This window comes from Neoarius graeffei, chromosome 1, assembly GCF_027579695.1.
Source record: "Neoarius graeffei isolate fNeoGra1 chromosome 1, fNeoGra1.pri, whole genome shotgun sequence".
Taxonomy (NCBI): Eukaryota; Metazoa; Chordata; class Actinopteri; order Siluriformes; family Ariidae; genus Neoarius; species Neoarius graeffei.
Genome location: NC_083569.1, coordinates 18,361,035 through 18,379,658, shown reverse-complemented (window position 1 = coordinate 18,379,658; position 18,624 = coordinate 18,361,035). Strand labels below are relative to the sequence as shown.

At 42.0% G+C, this 18,624-nt stretch overlaps 1 protein-coding gene and 3 non-coding genes across 4 annotated transcripts in view; 3 read left to right on the top strand and 1 right to left on the bottom strand.

The window, feature by feature from the left end:
* Window positions 1–18,624, top strand: part of LOC132891954 (protein NLRC5-like) — an 888,139-nt gene that overhangs the window by 347,092 nt on the left and 522,423 nt on the right. The window lies entirely within an intron of this gene.
* On the top strand, window positions 4,022–4,094 carry trnat-cgu (transfer RNA threonine (anticodon CGU)). The gene has a single exon. It is a non-coding gene; the product is annotated as a tRNA-Thr (tRNA).
* trnaf-gaa (transfer RNA phenylalanine (anticodon GAA)) lies at window positions 11,924–11,996 on the bottom strand. Its single transcript has one exon. It is a non-coding gene; the product is annotated as a tRNA-Phe (tRNA).
* On the top strand, window positions 15,188–15,387 carry LOC132898257 (U2 spliceosomal RNA). Its single transcript, XR_009656472.1, has one exon. It is a non-coding gene; the product is annotated as a U2 spliceosomal RNA (small nuclear RNA).

The window sequence follows — 18,624 nt, the reverse complement described above, 5'->3', positions numbered from 1 at the left end:
CATCTCTGGAGGATGTGAGCAGGGTTGTGTGGTTCTCAGTACTTTGCCCACAATAAGATAACTGACTGCGCCATCTAGTGTACACCAAGGAGAAAAACCTTTGTTTACTACACATACAGTGCATACATTACAGAAAGACAAAAGAGTTATGAGCTTTCGAAAAAATACAGTACAAGTCACATTTTTGGACACACCTAATTCAAAGGGGTTTTTTTTATTCATGAAAAGACACTTCATGTCATAAAGTCATGATGGACTGTCGTTTCTCTTTACTTAGGTGAGCGGTTCCTGATATAATATGGATTACTACCAGTGTCAAATAGAGCTACTTACTGTATTTTTGTTATTTATTATTTACTGTTTGACATCGAACACATTAAGAAGGCAAGGAATTCCACTAATTAACTTTTGACGAGGCAACACCTGTTAATTGACGACCTCATGAAGCTGGTTAAGATAATACCAATAGTGTGCAAAGCATCATCATGTGCCATGTGTCAGGGGCGATTCTAGCATCTGATCTTTGGGGGTGCTTAGCCCCCAGAGCTGACAGAGGCACCTGACTTGAACGACAGTGTTTCCACATTTATTCCGCATTTAGACTAGACTTAACTAGACAAGAAGACAAGACTAGACTTATGCAATGTTTTAACAGAAGCTGACCCAATAAACTATGATATCTACACATTTACAACCACTGACACAAATATTTACGTTATATTTTTAACTAAACAAGACCTACTACTGCATTTGTAATGTTGGAGCTATTCATTTTGAACAGTGGTAATTGTTAATTAATGTGTTATTGTGTAATAATAGTGTGTATTATTATGATTTTACATTAGTTTACATTGTTTACATTTTTTGTTATATTTGTTATATTTTGGTAGTGTTCTTTTGATAGTCATTTCCGTACCTTCCCATCTCGCTATGCCAGTAATACTCAGGTGCTACTTCGAGTTCCTCATCGGCGTGGAATCCAGTTAAAAAAAAAACACCATGTCGTAGCAAGCACTCGCGCGGACAGGCAACCCAATCAGAGGGGACGCAAGGAGGAGAGGGATTTTACTGGTCATAGAACTATCACGTAACAGGTGAATTCAAGAACACACACACGCCCGCGCACACATTCATTGCGCAGTGCGCAAGGGCACTTATTTCTGAAAATTACGTCCAAAAGCAGTGTTTTTGAGGGTGCTGAGCTAGGGGGTGCTAAGCTCTTTTTTGGGGGTGCTTGCGCACCCCCAAAAATAGGCTAAACACGCCCCTGCCATGTGTTATTTCATAGTTCTGATGTCTTCAGTATTGTTCTATAATGTAGAAAAGAGTCAAAATATTCTGATTCCCACAATATACAGTTTCAGTATTATATATGTGGGCTTAATACACTCAGATAATGACATGCCCTTCCTCAGGACAATCCAACAGTGTAATTACTCCAGTCAGAACAGAGAGACTCATGGGTCCACAGTCATTGTGGAATTCTGGTATGAGGATTGAGCCAAGCCTTGTCTTTAGTGCACGGACTATTGAGGAATAATTGTACCATGAGGGTACAAAGATTTCTTTATTATAAAAATGACAAAACGTCAACAAAAAAAAGACCTCAAATGAAGCCAATCATGAATTTGGAAATGACTCAGATGCTCATGAGTACTTGGTAAAGCAATAGACCCCTTGTGTGTGGCATCAGGTGATAATTTCTTCTGGGGGACAACCAGACCCTGTCTTTCTTGTGAGCAATGCTTAATGGGTCTGAAATATGGTTCATTTTTGCCCTGTTTTTGGTTGTTCTGATCGTTCAAACAGAGGAAAACATAAAAAGTCTTACTGTCTCCCTGGAACTGTGTCTTGAACTTCTGATTGTGGCTTATTAACTTGACTTGGGCATTTCTTCAGAAAGGAAATATCTCTGAACTGGGAGTAGGAGATGTTTTTCACTGACAGTTTTTATCTGTAACTGACAGTGAATCCCCTTGTTTCACTCCAAATTCGATAGCCCACAACAGTAATGGCATGTGAGAAAAGTTCTCTCCAAGGCTTGCCATACAGTCACAGTTTGCAACCACGATCTTGCCATTTTATTCACTGACAATCCACGGAGTTAGAAGTTTTTCAGTCGTTCTTTGCGAGTGCTTAACCTGGAATAGAACAGAGGTTGTATTCATTCACGTAACTTGCTTGCGAGTTTACTTCCGGTGAATGAAGTGGTGGTCAGGCAAACTGATTCGGCTGCTGGCATGTAATGAGTTAGTGAAACTGTCTCCGATTCTTGCTTTTTGTAGGCGTCTTTGAGGTGATTGCTAGGATGCTACAAGTTTTAGTATTGGGTGTAAACAAACCACAGCTGCTGGATTCTCAATCCTTCCTGCCCTTCTCTTTCAGTAAACAATAAGTTTTGTTTTTTTATTTTTTTTATTATAACAGAGAAAATACTGTGAGAAGGTACATTCCAACATCCATGTAGGTAAACCTTGGCCACAAATGGACATTACTCCAATCGTTTCGAGTAATTTTGCACGGATCATAACCATAAATAAACTCTAACTTCTACAGGTATCTATCCTTTGCTTCTCTCATCCAAGCAATCCAGCAGTAAAGCTTTTTGCGTGGTAGCTTTCTTTGAACTGCAGATGTCTGACATCTTCAATATCGCTTGCCTTCAGTATGTAAAGAAAGTTCACTTGTCCCCCAGGACAAGGGTTGCTAATGTAAGTGTGACATCAGTGCAAGGGGTGTGTTGCAAATTTTGGCAATGTGGCACAAAGTTATAGAAGGGAACTTATTTATAATCTCACTATCTGGTGTGACCCAGATGAGGATGCGTTCTCTTTTAAGTTTGGTTGCTCTCAAGGTTTCTTCCTCATGTCATCTCATGGAGTTTTTGGTTGTTTCTCAGAGACGAACCCTTAAATGTTGTTAAAAAAAAAAAAATTCAAGATTGTTTCCCAGCAAAACAAGTCCTAGCCACTGATGGCTAAGTTTTCTTGGTTCTAGACCAGCAAAGATTTAGTGGCACTCTGGGACCAGTTTTCCTGGCTGAGAGCTGGTTCTTTGGCTGTGGAAACTTCAAGAACTGGCTCAAGATTAGGCACCAGCTCAGAACCAGCCCTCAGTGGAAAAATGGTGACTTGGTGGACAAGTGGTAGTTGAGGATCAGCAGACGGTCCTCAAGGTTCTGCTTTGGGCTGAATATACGATAGATAGGTGTTTGCTTAAGGCTCCATAGCTCATTGGTTAGAGCATTGGCCTTGTAAACCATGGGTGGTGAGTTCAATTCTTTTTGGGGCTTTTGACCTACCTTCTGAAGATAGAGAGTTCTGATCTGAAATATTGGGACTGAGGAAAAGTGTTGTCTGTATCATTCATTGCTTATAAGTTCTCACTGTTTCTTCAAAACAGTTCTGCTCAATTCTCTATCAGTGAGCTAGTTGATATCAACAAAAAGACTGCAGCTAAAACTCTAAAGGATTCTTATCATGCTGCACATATTTGTAAGTTCCTGGCTACACAATTATAAATTTGGACTATGTAGTTCAAGGAAACTTGGGACAAGAAGTCTGTGAGATATGTATGGAAAAAGCACGAGGTTGAGAAAATTCCTTTTTTTTTTTAAAGAACCAAAAACACTGGTCAGCTTTTTTGGGTTGGAGCTCTCATCACCTGAAAACCACTGGCTGCTGCTGAGGATGGCCCCACATGAAGAGCCTGAAGATCAGTGAAGTCACGCATGGTGCTTATAACCATGTCTCTTGAGGGCTTGGCCTGTCCAGTGTTTTTGTTCGATCAGATGAGAAAGTAGCCAGACTGTACAGCCCACAGCCCACTCTATGATTGACACACTGCATTATTTAAAATGTGTGTCCATTTTTTGCGAGGCAAAGAGTAACAGAAGCTAACTGCAGCTAGGAACTAAAGTTGTGAGTGATGTTACAGCAGTTTCTGTGGGCTGTTTTGACGATTGGCACAGGGGCTTCAAGATTCTGCTGTGGCCCCAATTTTCAGCTGTTGTGAATGCCAGGGCTCCATAGCTCAGTGGTAAGAGCACTGGTCTCGTAAACCAGAGGTCGTGAGTTCAATCCTCACTGGGGCCTGTAAGGGACATTTTGAATGCAGAAAGGTGATCCAGACAAAAAAGGGGATAATAAGAACACTGACACCAAAAGGTGAGCAAGTGCTGCTCATGATTTCTCATCACCTGAAGACCACTTTCTGCTGGTGAGAAAGGCTCCATTTGGACAGTTTGAAGATCAGTGAGATTACTGAGGACCTGAAGGTGTCTTTGGTGTGCAATTTCCACAAAACACTTTGCACTCAAGTCTCCATCAATACACAGTTGATAAAATCAACAAAAAACAACTTCAAGGGGGACCACATGATGATGGCTAATGAGAAGATGTGTTTGGATAGCATGCAGTCATCTTATCAGAGAAGTTTGCTTTTTATCCAGTTGTCTTTATATTTAAACTTTTTTTTATTTTTTTTTCGTTAAAAAAAAAATTACTGAGGTCCAGACCTCAGTGACCTTATAGCTGGTGACAGACATGATTTTAATGCAGCCTAATTCCCAATAAAGCTGTTCTCATTTATATTTTTTTCTGTTTCTGTTATCAGGCAATGGAATGAGTATGAAACAGTGACTAAAACGTGGCCTATTAAAACATGTTCACCAGCAGTCACATCCAAGCCATTTTCACGCTGCTGCTCTGCACTGAGAAAATTCCTATTTTGTAACCTCAGTGTCATCTGACAAAATCAGCATGCACATAATTTTAAAGAAAACAACTGTGCAGTGATAGTTACTATATTTGCATATAAAATGATTACTCAGAGAAAGTTTGAAGAGACAAGGTGTTTTCCTTATTCTTTCTCTCCCACAGTGCACAGCCTCTGTCTGCCTGGGAAACCAACCACAAGAAGGATGTTTCGTTTTCAGTCAGGGATGATTCAGCCTCATCTGCCCTGTAGTGAATAAACCTTTTAATCCTCTGGAGACAAAGATATCGTCTTTCGAAAGTAGCTAAGATTTGTCCAGAAAGTCACAAGATTTGTCGCTAGTCGCTTTTTTTTATTTAAAAAAGTCACTAAGTTGGCAGGGGCGGCACGGTGGTGTAGTGGTTAGCGCTGTCGCCTCACAGCAAGAAGGTCCTGGGTTTGAACCCCGGGTCCGGCGAGGGCCTTTCTGTGTGGAGTTTGCATGTTCTCCCCGTGTCCGCGTGGGTTTCCTCCGGGTGCTCTGGTTTCCCCCACAGTCCAAAGACATGCAGGTTAGGTTAACTGGTGACTCTAAATTGACTGTAGGTGTGAGTGTGAATGGTTGTCTGTGTCTATGTGTCAGCCCTGTGATGACCTGGCGACTTGTCCAGGGTGTACCCTGCCTTTCGCCTGTAGTCAGCTGGGATAGGCTCCAGCTTGCCTGTGACCCTGTAGAAGGATAAAGCGGCTAGAGATAATGAGATGAGATGAGACTAAGTTGGCAATAATGCTTCGAGAACTGACTGTTCACTTGTTGCCTAATATTTCCCACTTCTTGACAGGCGCCATTGTAACGAGATAATCAATGTAATTCACTTCACCTGCCAGTGGTGTTAATGTTATGGCTGATTGGTGAATATAATGGCCCTTTTCCACTACCCTTTTTCAGCTCACTTCAGCTCGCTTCAGCCCGACACAGCTCGCGTTTCGACTACCAAAAACCAGCACGACTCAGCTCGTTTCAGCCCTGCTTAGCCCCTAAAACTCGCACCGTTTTGGAGTGGGGCTGAAGCGAGCCAAGCCATGCCGAGTGAGGTTGGGGGCGTGAGCAGACACTCCCCTGTGCACTGATTGGTGAGGAGGAGTGTCCTCACATGCCCACACACGCCCCGCAAGCGCGCTGGGATCTGTAAACACCGTAAACCCGGAAGGAGAATAATTACGAATTACGAGAATTTCTGAAGCCTTATGCGCCTCGCCTCATCTATACGCTCTTGCCAGTATCTGTCCGCGTTGTCGGTGACAACAAGCCACAGCACCAAGACCAGCAACACTAATGACTCCATGTCCTCCATGTTTATTGTTTACTCTCCGGGTCGTGAGACTACCGCTTAAAAGCTCACTGAATCAGTAACATACAGAGCATCGTGGACGAGTTCGCGGAGCGCAAGGCTCGTCGTATGCCCTTCAAATAATGCGTGCAGTAGGCTATTGATGTTTTATTATGAGCCATGTACAGTATGTCGCCTAATGTTTTTTTGTTTCTGAGTTACATGTTTGTTTGAAGGACTTGATGTACTAAATAACATAGTTGCACCCGGTAGTGTTGAAATTGGTAAACACCGCAGTTGCGGACATTTTGTAGCCTAAAATGATGTTATGATAAGCTTTAATAAAGGGCCCGGTCATTTGCCCCGCCCCCGGCCCGGCTCTGACTTGTTCCGCCACTGTCACTGATGTCACTGTTTGCGCTGCTTAACGACATCACGTGATGTCCACCCACTTTCGCTAACTCCACCCAATGTGTCCACCCACTTCCAGCCAGCATGGTTCAGCGCGGTTGTAGTCGAAATGCAACTCCAACAGCCCCGCTCAGCCCGACTCAGCTCGACTCGGCACAGCACGGCTCAGCCGCGTTTGTAGTGGAAAAGCGGCATAAATGTACTATGTATGTATGACTGAAGAACAGATCGAGCCTGTATAATTGTGAAAAGTATTATTTATATAATGACAGAAGTCTATATCTCTAGGGGGGGGTGCAGGATCCTAGTACTTGGCCCACAGTAAGATAACGGACTATGCCATTTGTGTAGAAAGGAGAAAGACTTTAACACACTGAAGTTATTATCTACAGTATCTATCTATCTGTCTATCTATCTATTTATTTTCTTTCACTCATCCCTACCACTTTGCCCCATTTTGCACAGATAAAAATGGATGCTGGGAAGAAGAATGACAATAAAATACAATTAAATTAAATTTTACCTGTAAAATGCTTTTAACAGTGGACATCATCACAAAGCAGCTTTACAGAAATATATAAATTCCAGATATAAATTTTACATACAGTATATAGAATTTATCCTGAAGGATGAAGCCAGAAGGCGATGGTGGCAAGACGGGGTCACTGGTATCTCAGGAGTCGCATGTGTAGCGAGAGAGGGAGGGGGTTGGGCAGATAGAAAGAGAAACCCTCCTCTAAATACACACAATTTCAAACTGAAAGTCTGCAATGTAATCTCACAGTCAATTCAAAATACGGTATTTTTGGTTATTTATTTTATAACAGACATTTTCTGGAGTATTTCATTAAAGTGAGAGAAAAAACAGCTGCTGGTCTTGGTAATACTAATATATAGATTTAGGCACTGCCTAAAAGCGGAGCTCCCATCTGTTTCTGGGTTGTAGAATTTTAAAAATTAAAATTCAGGCATGACGTGTGCGCATCGTGCATGGAGATTCCTGCCATCATTGGGTTGCCTGTGATGGCAGGTACGTGAGTACATGACACACAGTGACATCGGGCGACAACAGCGACAAGTTACTCACTACTGTACTGTCCCGACTACTACTCTACTTCACACTTCACTACTCACTCCACTAGTTGTTGGGTTTCCTGTGGTGGCAGGCACACACAGGACTGAAATCATCAGAAAACAACTCAATGGGTTTCTTTATGTATCCACACTCTATGCCTATGGGGCTCCCCTCACGCGGGCCGGAGCTCCGCTAACACATAGTCTGGTGGTTATTTCTCAATAGGGCACTCCATAACACTTTCATGCACATCTAGGGGTAAAAGCTGCCAACCGTTTTTTTTAGTCAGAAGGGGTCCTAACAAGTAGAAATAGAGTGGTTGGCATCTTTGAAAATGCCTATGACCCTGCTTTGGCAGCCATTTTGGAAACTGCCATAGATATTTAACAAAATAAGATCTTGGGAGCAATGAAGAACAATTAATATGCTGCAAAGCACAATCCTTCTTGTACAGAGGACAAAATTGTACAGTTTTTACATTTTCATGAAATGTCAGCCATGTTAGTATTCCAATATGGCTGCTGAATAACGATATTATGAAATTAATTTTTTAAAGAGATAAAGAATTTTGTTGTTTAAACACGTTTCAACAGCTAATAAATTTACTGGTGACATTAACAGTATTGACACCAATTAAGAATTAAGGAACACACAAGAACATTTATTTCTGCAAAGTATGAAATGATTATTGTGAACATCATAGCAATGTCTTCAATATTAACAGGGCTGAAGATTAATAACACTAATATATGCTTTTAAACAGCTTCAGTAATGTACATTTTATACAGTTAACACTTAATTATCACTGACCCAAGAGCATGTTCTTCGTTAGATACCCTACTCATCCTCAGGGTCACAATTGTTTATGCAGTTGGAGGACCATTCACATTCACCATGGGTTTTGACCTTGTTGCTTCAAACCGCTTCTTCAGTCTTGTTATTTCTGTTGCATTTGTGAATTGAGAATAGCATGTTTTATACCACTTGATGCTATTGGGGTCCAGATTCATGTGCTTTTGTAAATATTCAAAAAACTCAAAATATTCCTCATCTTTATATCTTATGCGTTCTTCAGCTTTGGTCTTTAAAGTCATCATTCCTGATTCACTTGCTTGACGTAAAGTTTTGTCATTCTTGTTCCTTCCACAGTCTCGATGACATATGAAGCACTTCTGGAAGTCAATATCCCTTCCTCTTTTTCTCTTCTTGGAGCTGAATAAGGGTTCCATGACTGACTAAAAAACAAGGGATCCACAACACAAATAGTAGTGTCTCAGTGTACAGTTTTTAAAAATGTGAGACTTAGAAATGAGTGCAAAAACTCATACTTAATGTAGCTTTGGATCCGTTAGCTCCATTCCTATAGAGACCTACTACTTTATATAAAATATATGTCTTCACCAAATTCACGTGTCCTTGTCTTTGTTCCAGCTCCAAGGTGTCTTCATCCAGACTGTGTTAAAAACTGTCAAGCAGGCAATCTGTCTAGTTTACACTGTCTTGTAAGGCTGTCTTGTACTGTCTTGTACAATATCACATCTGTACCTTGTCTCCCATTTTATAAATAATATGCGTCATGTTACAAAACACATCAATGTTTAATTGGCAGAGGAAAACTACTTTCATGTTGAATAAAGCCACTGATTTTCTCTGTTTTCAGGTACACTGCCGCACCTTCTAGGATCTTCTAGATTGCTGCCTCTGGGACAAGTGACCTTATTGGCTGCTTTTTCCAGTTCTTCCAAGAAAAATCAAACCAAAATGTTTGAAGTATCATATTTTTAAGTGAATAAAAGCAGGTTTCTGTTTGGACAACGTAACATATGTTGCACACTCATAAAAAACAATATATATTGCAGGTAATGGAGTGAAATTTCTTTGATACCCATAATGCTTCAATGGTCAACCTATAGGCACTTATGAACTATGGCTTACACTTGTCTCATCTCCTACCGCTTTATCCTGTTCTACAGGCAAGCTGGAGCCTATCCCAGCTGACTACAGGCGAAAGGCAGGGTACACCCTGGACAAGTCACCAGGTCATCACAGGGCTGACACATAGACAACCATTCACACCTACTGTCAATTTAGAGTCACCAGTCATATATATTTAGTCACCAGTTAACCTAACCTGCATGTCTTTGGACCATGGGGGGGACACCAGAGCACCCAGAGGAAACCCACACAGACAGAACATGCAAACTCCACACAGAAAAGCCCTCACCAGCCATGGGGCTCAAACCCAGACCTTCTTGCTGTGAGGCAACGGCGCTAACCACTATACCACCAGGCCACCTGCTTGCACTTGTTATTTTGGTTATTTAAAGTTGTTAAATTATTCTTTTGAAATATTTTAAAACATTCTATTTGTAGGTTTTTTTTTCAGTATGCTTGAAATGAATGGTGGACCAATATATATATATATATATATATATATATATATATATATATATATTTAATTTGGAATTTAGCATTATTTTATATTGGAAATGCTTCATTAATGATGTGTGGATGTTATTTAATATAACCACATTATTTCTAACCATCAAAGACATATAATTTTTGACACTAAGATCATGTTTGTATCTTCCTGGAAGGTAAAATTACATGTTTTTATTACATTTCTGGCAGCCATATTGAATTCCAAGAGGGCCACCAGATAAAATCCTTGTTGGTAGATACCAGAACATCTATTGAACAAAAAACTTAGGTTTAACCACAACTTTTATGGTGTAGATTGCTCCAGGAGTCCATACATTTAGGTATTCGAGATTGTCCAATAGTCAGTTTCAAAATGGCTGCCAAGGGATAGTCAGAGGCATTTCCAAAGATGCCAACCACCATATTTCTGTCTCTTAGGAACCATTTTAACTAAAAAACATGGTTGGCAGCTTTTACCCCTAGATGTACAGGGGGCTTTCGCCCGTAGTCAGCTGGGATAGGCTCCAGCTTGCCTGCGACCCTGTAGAGCAGGATAAAGCGGCTAGAGATAATGAGATGAGATGAGATGTGCGGGGGGTTATAATACCATTTTTATCCTCCAGACTAACAGGCCACGAGGTGGTGTGCATGACTGGCAATTACTATTATAACACTGGCCATGAGGCAGTGTGTATGACTGGTAATTACTAACACTGGCCACTAGGCGGTGTGTCATCTCATCTCATCTCATTATCTGTAGCCGCTCCATCCTGTTCCACAGGGTCGCAGGCAAGCTGGAGCCCATCCCAGCTGACTACGGGCGAAAGGCGGGGTACACCCTGGACAAGTCGCCAGGTCATCACAGGGCTGACACATAGACACAGACAACCGTTCACACTCACATTCACACCTACAGTCAATTTAGAGTCACCAGTTAACCTAACCTGCATGTCTTTGGACTGTGGGGGAAACCGGAGCACTTAGAGGAAACCCACATGGACAACATGCAAACTCCACACAGAAAGGCCTTTGCCAGCCACGAGGCTTGAACCCAGACCTTCTTGCCGTGAGGTGATAGTGCTAACCACTATACCACCATGCCACCCCAAAATAATATCATATTGAAAACAAAATATAATACAAACCCACACGGACACAGGGAGAACATGCAAACTCCACACAGAAAGGCCCTCGCTGGCCCTGGGGCTCGAACCCAGGCCCTTCTTGCTGTGAGGCGACAGCGCTAACCACTACACCACCGTGCCGCCTAGGCGGTGTGTATGACTGATAATTTCTATAACACTGGTATGGTGGCAGGCACACACGGGACCGAAACCATCAGAAAACAACTTGATAAGTTTCTTTATCCATCCACACTCTATGTCTATGGGGCTCCACTCACGCGGATCAAGAATGCACACCAGTGCAGATAATAGTATAGAGTCCGTGTGGACACAAAAGAAGGCATTGGTGCAAATGACATCACCTGTGCAGCACCGCTGACCTGCAAATCAAGGTCCTTCCCATACCATGCGGCGCAAAGGGCAGCACCGATCTCCGTAGCCCTCGGCCTCTCGCCTATTACGGTACATAGCTCAGGTTACAGTGGGGGGCTAGTCCTCTGGGAACCGCAAAAGTTTGTCTCCCAACTCGCATCTGTATTGCAACGTGCCTTGCCAGATGGCAGTAGGTACCATTTTTATGATGGTATGACCCGATCGTGAGTAGAACTCGTGATCGACCAAAAGGAGCATGCAATTGAAAAAATCTGGGCATGTTAGCTCAGATACTGCAAAGAAAGTCTTCAGAATTTCCACTGAGAGTTGACCTCACATTACTGGAGTCAAAGTTCAGAGTGCTAACCATTACACCATGGAACCAAAACGTAGCTGTAGAGTTGTTTTCAGCACCAAATTACCGGCATATACTGACATTGCCCAGGCAAAAAAAACAAGCACAGCCTTTGATATACATAAACCACACTCCTCAATGCTGAAACCCAGGATTGAACCAAGGACCTTTAGATCTTCAGTCTAACACTCTCCCTACTGAGCTATTTCAGCAAGTCCATTATCAATCACTCATTGTGCCGGATTCAGGCTAGGCGTGGCACATCAGGGCGGTGTAAGCAGCGGCCTTATCTGACATTTGTTGCAGTGGGTTGTCGACGGGCCTCGTGGCCCGTGCTTGCTGCAAGCAGCGAACGTAGGTGAAAACGGAGGCTTCGGCTGACGTGGCTTTGCGAAAGTAAGCGCTGCAAATGTTTTTTTTTGCCGCACATAACCCTTAGCCCCTCCGTTAGTTGTGGCTGAGTGGTGAAGGCAATAGACTTGAAATCTGTTGGGGCTTCCCTGTATAAAGTTTGAATCCTGCTGGTTATGTGTGGCATGATGTTTGAGGCCTGTCAAGTGTTACCGGTATTGATCTGGCTGCTGGTGGATTGTTTTCACCAGGGCCCCTGTGCTCTTGGTGTGAAACAGGGCGGTGGTCTTCTTTTGATCACCGCACATAGGTATTTGAGCAGTGACCCAAGTGCATCGCCAACTCATGTGGTCAGCACAAGACCTGCGTGTGGTCAACAATGCATCTCGCTTTGGTGTCTGGTCGAGCGGACTACGGAGCAGTGTTCGGCTAGTGGTATCCAGTGGAGAAGCGTTCTTCTATCTTGATCCTGAGGTCTGTTAAGTCCTGCTGACTGATGTTCGGGATGGTGTACTGATACCATGCTGAAATCCAGTTTTGCATCTTAAGGTACTGAAACGGATGCCTTGATGATTCCCTTTGCAATTCAGCATGCTTATGAGTAAGTTTGAGATTCTCTTTGCCATACGATGGGTGAAAACTGGTCATTGCAGTCCATTGTAGGATTTCATTTTACAGCGCTGGCTTTATTTAGCAGCGCTGCCCTTAGACGGTTGTACATCCAGTGAATCAAGTACGCTAGGTCGTAGACTCGTTCACGTCCAACCTGAGGATTTTGCCTCCCTGAAGTGTATGCGTTTTGAAACGAAGTGCAGCAAAGCATCTCCTGACATTTGTCCATGCTGTCACGAGGCCCCGTGTGCAGTGGTGGCCACCTGGTTAAAGCGATGTCCTTGATGTCCACTCAATGTCTCCCACGCTGCTTTGAATGTGCTGCCGACTCCATCTGAAATTTGGTTTGCCGAAAGGCAGCCAAAGCCTTGGTTTGTGGTGGCTTTTACCCGAGCTTGTCTGGCAAAAGAGGGAGCGGTTCCAAATCCAGGTATCTGTCCTAAACGGAAAGGGCTTCTCTCCTGGACAGGTTGAGCCAAAGCACCGTCATAAAATGTTTGCAGAAAAGTCTGTCTTTTCTGCAAACTTGTAAAAGCACTGCCCAGAGTATTGCAATAGTTGGCCAAGCGCATGGCCCACACGTGAGAGCAACATGAGACCTCAGCATGTTCTATGCCGGATTCGCACTTGGAGTAGCAAGTCAGGGTGGCCAACAGGTCTGAGGTGCTGTGTTCAAGTTGTTGCCCCCTCTGGGGGTGTGGATTCGAATCCCATTTCTGACATTTACTGCAGTGGGCTGTTGACAGGCCTTGTGGCCTGTGCTTGGTGTGAAAATGGAGGCTTTGGCTTGTGTGCCTTTGTGCAAAAAAAGTGCTCAAAGTACTTTTTTGTCGCACTTGAGTTTCAACACCTCCAGTAGTCATGGCTGAGTGGTGAAGGCAACGTATTTGAAATCCCTTGGGGTTTTCCTGCGCAGATTCGAATCTTGCTAGCTATGTGTGGTGTGAAATTTGGGGCTTGTCGAGTACTGCCTGTATCGGTCCGGCTGGCAGTGGATTGGTTTCGCCAGGGCCCCTGTGTTCTCGGCCTGAAACTGGGCAGCGGTCTCCTTTTGATCACTGCACATAGACATTTGAGCAGTGACCCAAGTGCATTGCCAACTCACGTGGTCAGCACAAAACCTGGGTGTGGTCAACGATGCGTCTTGCTTTGGTGTCTGGCCAAGTGGACTAGAAGCAGTGTTCGGCTAGTAGTATCCAGTGGAGAAGCGTTCTTCTATCTTGATCCTGAGGTCTGTTAAGTCCTGCTTACTAATGTTCAGGATGGTGTACTGATTCCAAGCGTGTTTTTAATTAAATGAACAAAAGTTCACATGAAAGAATGAGCAAATAATAAGGTAAATAATGAGGTAAATATATTCTCTGTGCTCGCTCATTTCACTGTTACCCCCCAATCATGCAGTCTTGATTATTTCACTGTTATCCACAGTGTCAAGTGGGTAATGATCTCCCTTATAAGTGCACACACACACAGAGAGAGGTTTTGAAAGCCAGATTTTCTAGGAGGTTCCAATCCCACTGGGGTTTTATCCTGGGGTTTCATACCAGGCAGCAGATTCATTGTATTATATTTTGTTTTCAATACGATATTATTTTGGGGTGGCATGGTGGTATAGTGGTTAGCACTATCACCTCACGGCAAGAAGGTCTGGGTTCAAGCCTCGTGGCTGGCAAAGGCCTTTCTGTGTGGAGTTTGCATGTTGTCCATGTGGGTTTCCCCCACAGTCCAAAGACATGCAGATTAGGTTAACTGGTGACTCTAAAATTGACCATGAGTGTGAATGGTTGTCTGTGTCTATTTGTCAGCCCTGTGACTTGGTGACTTGTCCAGGGTGTACCCCACCTTTTGCCTGTAGTCAGCTGGGATAGGCTCCAGCTTGCCTATGACCCTGTAGAACAGGATAAAGCGGCTAGAGACGATATGATATTATTTTTCCAATATGTTTTTTTTGTATTCTTGGCTCAGCAATGGTGAAATCGAATTTGTAAATAAAATCAGTGCCCTGACTCTACTCATCAGGCCAGAGCTCTTCTCTTTCTGTGTATGTTTTGTACAACATAAGGAAACAGTATAGTAACTATAACGGTAAAGAAATAAAACAGAAGAGTCTGGCTATGATATAAGAAAATTCTACAACCCAGAAACAGATGGAGCTCCGCTTTTAGGCAGTGCCTCAATCTAGAGATTACAGATTTCCGGGGAGAGGAATGTTAATGAGTTCAGTTTATTTTTGCAGGCTTTGCTCTGGTAGCGATGAAAATTTTTGGTGGTCAAATGTTAGAAATATCGAGCTTTTTGCATGGAAACCACACACACACACCCAAAGCGATGTCTCTCTTCAAAAGGATCCAGCTGTTGGGGGCGGAGTCTAGCTGTGTTTACCTTTCTGGATTTTAACATTTGGAAGTGGTATATTTAAAGCCATTGACAACAGCAAGTTGTTGCTTCTTGGCTTTTTGTTTAAGATCAAGTATAGTGTTTGTTTTTATCGCTTTAATATCTGATATATTCTTTAACTAAAAATATTGTTATTAAATAGGTTTTTAGATTAGAGAGTTGGAGTTGGGGTTTGCTCCCTCTGCTCCACCCATCAACCTGTTATTATAGTATCTTCATAGTTTGAATTACGGGGGATACTATACCCCCCAATGAAGACCCAGTGCCCCCCAAAGAGACAAAAATATAAGTTTTGGAGGGGTCCGATATTTTTTTTTGATATTGTGAAAAGGAAATATATAATTCAAACCAACTCCCATTCGGCATTCTTATTGTAGGAACATTTTAATGTAAATTGATTTCAGACAGACACCCCTATTGTGGACCGTACCATTTTTAGTCACCGCAGCGCTAGAACGCGCTAGAGCAGGGGTTCTCAAAGTGTGGGAGAGTCAGCCCCCCCCCCCCCCCGCAGAGAGCAAATAAACAACAGCGCCCCCCCTACAATTTTTGCTGTTGCTATACTTAATGTTCCATTTTCTTTTACACATTTTAAACATCTGTGCTTTTTGAAAACATCTTTTTTACACATTTAAAACATATGAGCTTTATTAAAACATCTTTTTTTTTACACATTTTAAACATCTGTGCTTTTTGAAAACCTCTTTTTTTTTACACATTTTAAACATCTGTGCTTTTTTTAAACATCTTGTTTTACACATTTTAAACATCTCATAGCATCATTAGCTAGCACTTCTTGGCAGACAACACACTGTGGCAGTGGAGCATCTTCAGATCCAGTCCATGAAAAGCCAAACTTTAAATAATCGTGGTCATACTTCCTTCTTTTTTTGCTTGGCCCAGACTCTGTCTCCTCACTCACTGTAGCTTTAGGTACTAAAAATCGATCCATTTTGTCTCTGGTAAAGGCTAGCTGAAGTTCGCTAAATGTCCGCAATAGTAACTTATTCTGGTTTATTTTTCCTCACGTTGCGCCCCCCTGAAGAACTCTGGCGCCCCCTAAGGGAGGCGCGTCCCACACTTTGAAAAGCCCTGCGCTAGAAGCAATAGCTTCTAGTCCACACCGTATTCAGTTGATTCATCAGATACAGTCCATGGGTTTGCAGCAATTTATACAGTCTGTGGTTTGCAGCAGAAGACGTGCATTGGTAATGTTAGTTGCTAACCAACTTTTAGCCTGTTGAAAATGTGTTATTTTACAACTTTCATTTATTAAAGTGATTTGTTCTTTCAGCTCATGTCACATCTTTATACGTTGAATTACTTACCCACTGAGGCCAGAAGGCTACAGTGGACGGATGTTAACATTAGTTACCAAGGTTAGTTAGCAAGATAAGCTAAGTCTCTATTTAAATCAAGCTTATTACAGTGTGGTATAGAAACGATTCTCATTTCAAAGGAGAATAACTCCATATGTTTCCATTCTCATTTTATCATGAATAAATCGTGCCCTTCTGAAATTCATTTGGCACATAGGCCCATCCTGTGTGTGTGATTAGGCACAAGAAGTTCTGATGTAGGCCTAGCTAAGCCTATGTAAAACTACAATCAGAACCTCTGGGGACTGGGGGCAACATAAAAAGAGCCAGGTAGTAGGCTAGCCGAGGCAAAATAGCTTAGTACATGGATGTTTTCTATTGTTTTTACTTACATTCCTTTTGTATTATTTTTAAGATAGTCATAGTTTCATCTGAGTACCCTGTTTGAGTTTATTCACAGAAACAGTAGGCCAAACATGAGGAAAAGAAAAGGGCTAGACATCAGGCATTTTTTTGGTGCTAAAAGAGTAAGTAGTAAATATTAGCACTAAGATCTACAGACAATTACAGTACAAGTGTAGGTGCAGTTAGGTTTTATACACTGTTCATGTGAATAAAGAAAATGGGTTCCCAGCAGACAGGAGAGGCACAGCAGGACGAAAGAGAGCAAGACATTCAGCAGGACTGTTCTGCATGTGTGTATATACTGTATGTGACTCATTTGTAGTATTGATACCCAGTTTGCTCTGACAAAGAAGGTTATCAGGTTGTACTGCTGTTTTTCTTCTGTGGTAGTACTGTATGGTTTGTCATGCTTCTTAATGACATTAAAAATTATTGTTCAGAGTTATTGTGTTGAGTTACTGACACCGACTTTCATAGATGAGACGGGACAGGACCGGGGGGGGGGGCGATTGATATGATAGTGGACCATGACCCCAATTATGGTGGGGTAATTCACACTCTGAGTATCTCCAGGAATAGTGCCTTGTTCTAAATACAAAGAAACAGCTTTCTTATTTGATATATTCTTTAAATAAAGATAATAAATGAGTTTTCTAAAATAATGAGTGGGAATAGAGCTTTTTCTATTCTATCTGTTCATATGGCATTGTAGTCGATCTAGAAATTGTCTTGTTAAAAAAATAAGTAAAGAAAAAAGTTCTTTCTTTCTTTGCTGGGTCGACCATTTCCCCATTGCCTGGTTTTCTCCATGTTCAACAAGCTACTGGACCATTAGTCTGCAGTAATTCTTTCCCCTAGTTTCTCATTAGACAGATCACACAACACCCCAACCCCTTCTTTCTTTCTTTCTATCAAAAACGCTCGTTGGTCAGACATTTCTCTGCCTGTGTGCAATGGCTAATAAAGCAAGGTGTAAGAGATTGGCCCAGGCCACCTTACTCTCTACCAGCTTTCTGCATCTCCAATACAGTGTCACTAACCTGGTTAAGTATAACCTAGATTTTGAGTGGTTTAAGGCGCTGTGTTTAGGTTGCAGTCTTTTCTGGAGGTGTGGGTTTGAATTCCACTTCTGATATTTGCTATCGTGGGTAATTAACGGGCCATTGGTTTTATACTCATGGTTTGTGTTTGTTGAATCCTTGTTGGGAGTTTTACCTGCATGTGAGTGAAAATGGAAGCTTCAGCTAGCATGCCTTTGCAAAAATAAGCTTGAGAAACTTTTGGAATAGAATGCTTTGAGAGTATTTGGAGTCCTACTGCAATAAATAAAATTAGATCAGAATTAATTTCTTAGCCTGTAAAAAATTGCATGCTTGAAATATTCAGATTTTTAAATTCTTTTCAGACAATTTTTTTTTCATTTTCTTGTTAATATCTGCCACATATTACAATATCATTAGGTATTTTATGTTTCTAGATGTAAAAATATAAGGTTTTAGTTCATGGAACGACATGCGACCTTTGACCTGGATTTTCATATGGTTATAATGTAAATTGCCTATTGACATTGATTGATAAACTACAAAACAAGAAATTAATACAAACAACAATGAATGATTAACCATGTAGCCAGCAGTCAGGGTTTCTAGAAATTTTTTTTCCAGCAGGTTGACGATTTCAGGTAAAACCTTCAATCGTGTTCATGTGCTGCTGGAATTTCATTATATCATTCAAAGGTTTGACAGTGAAAACAACC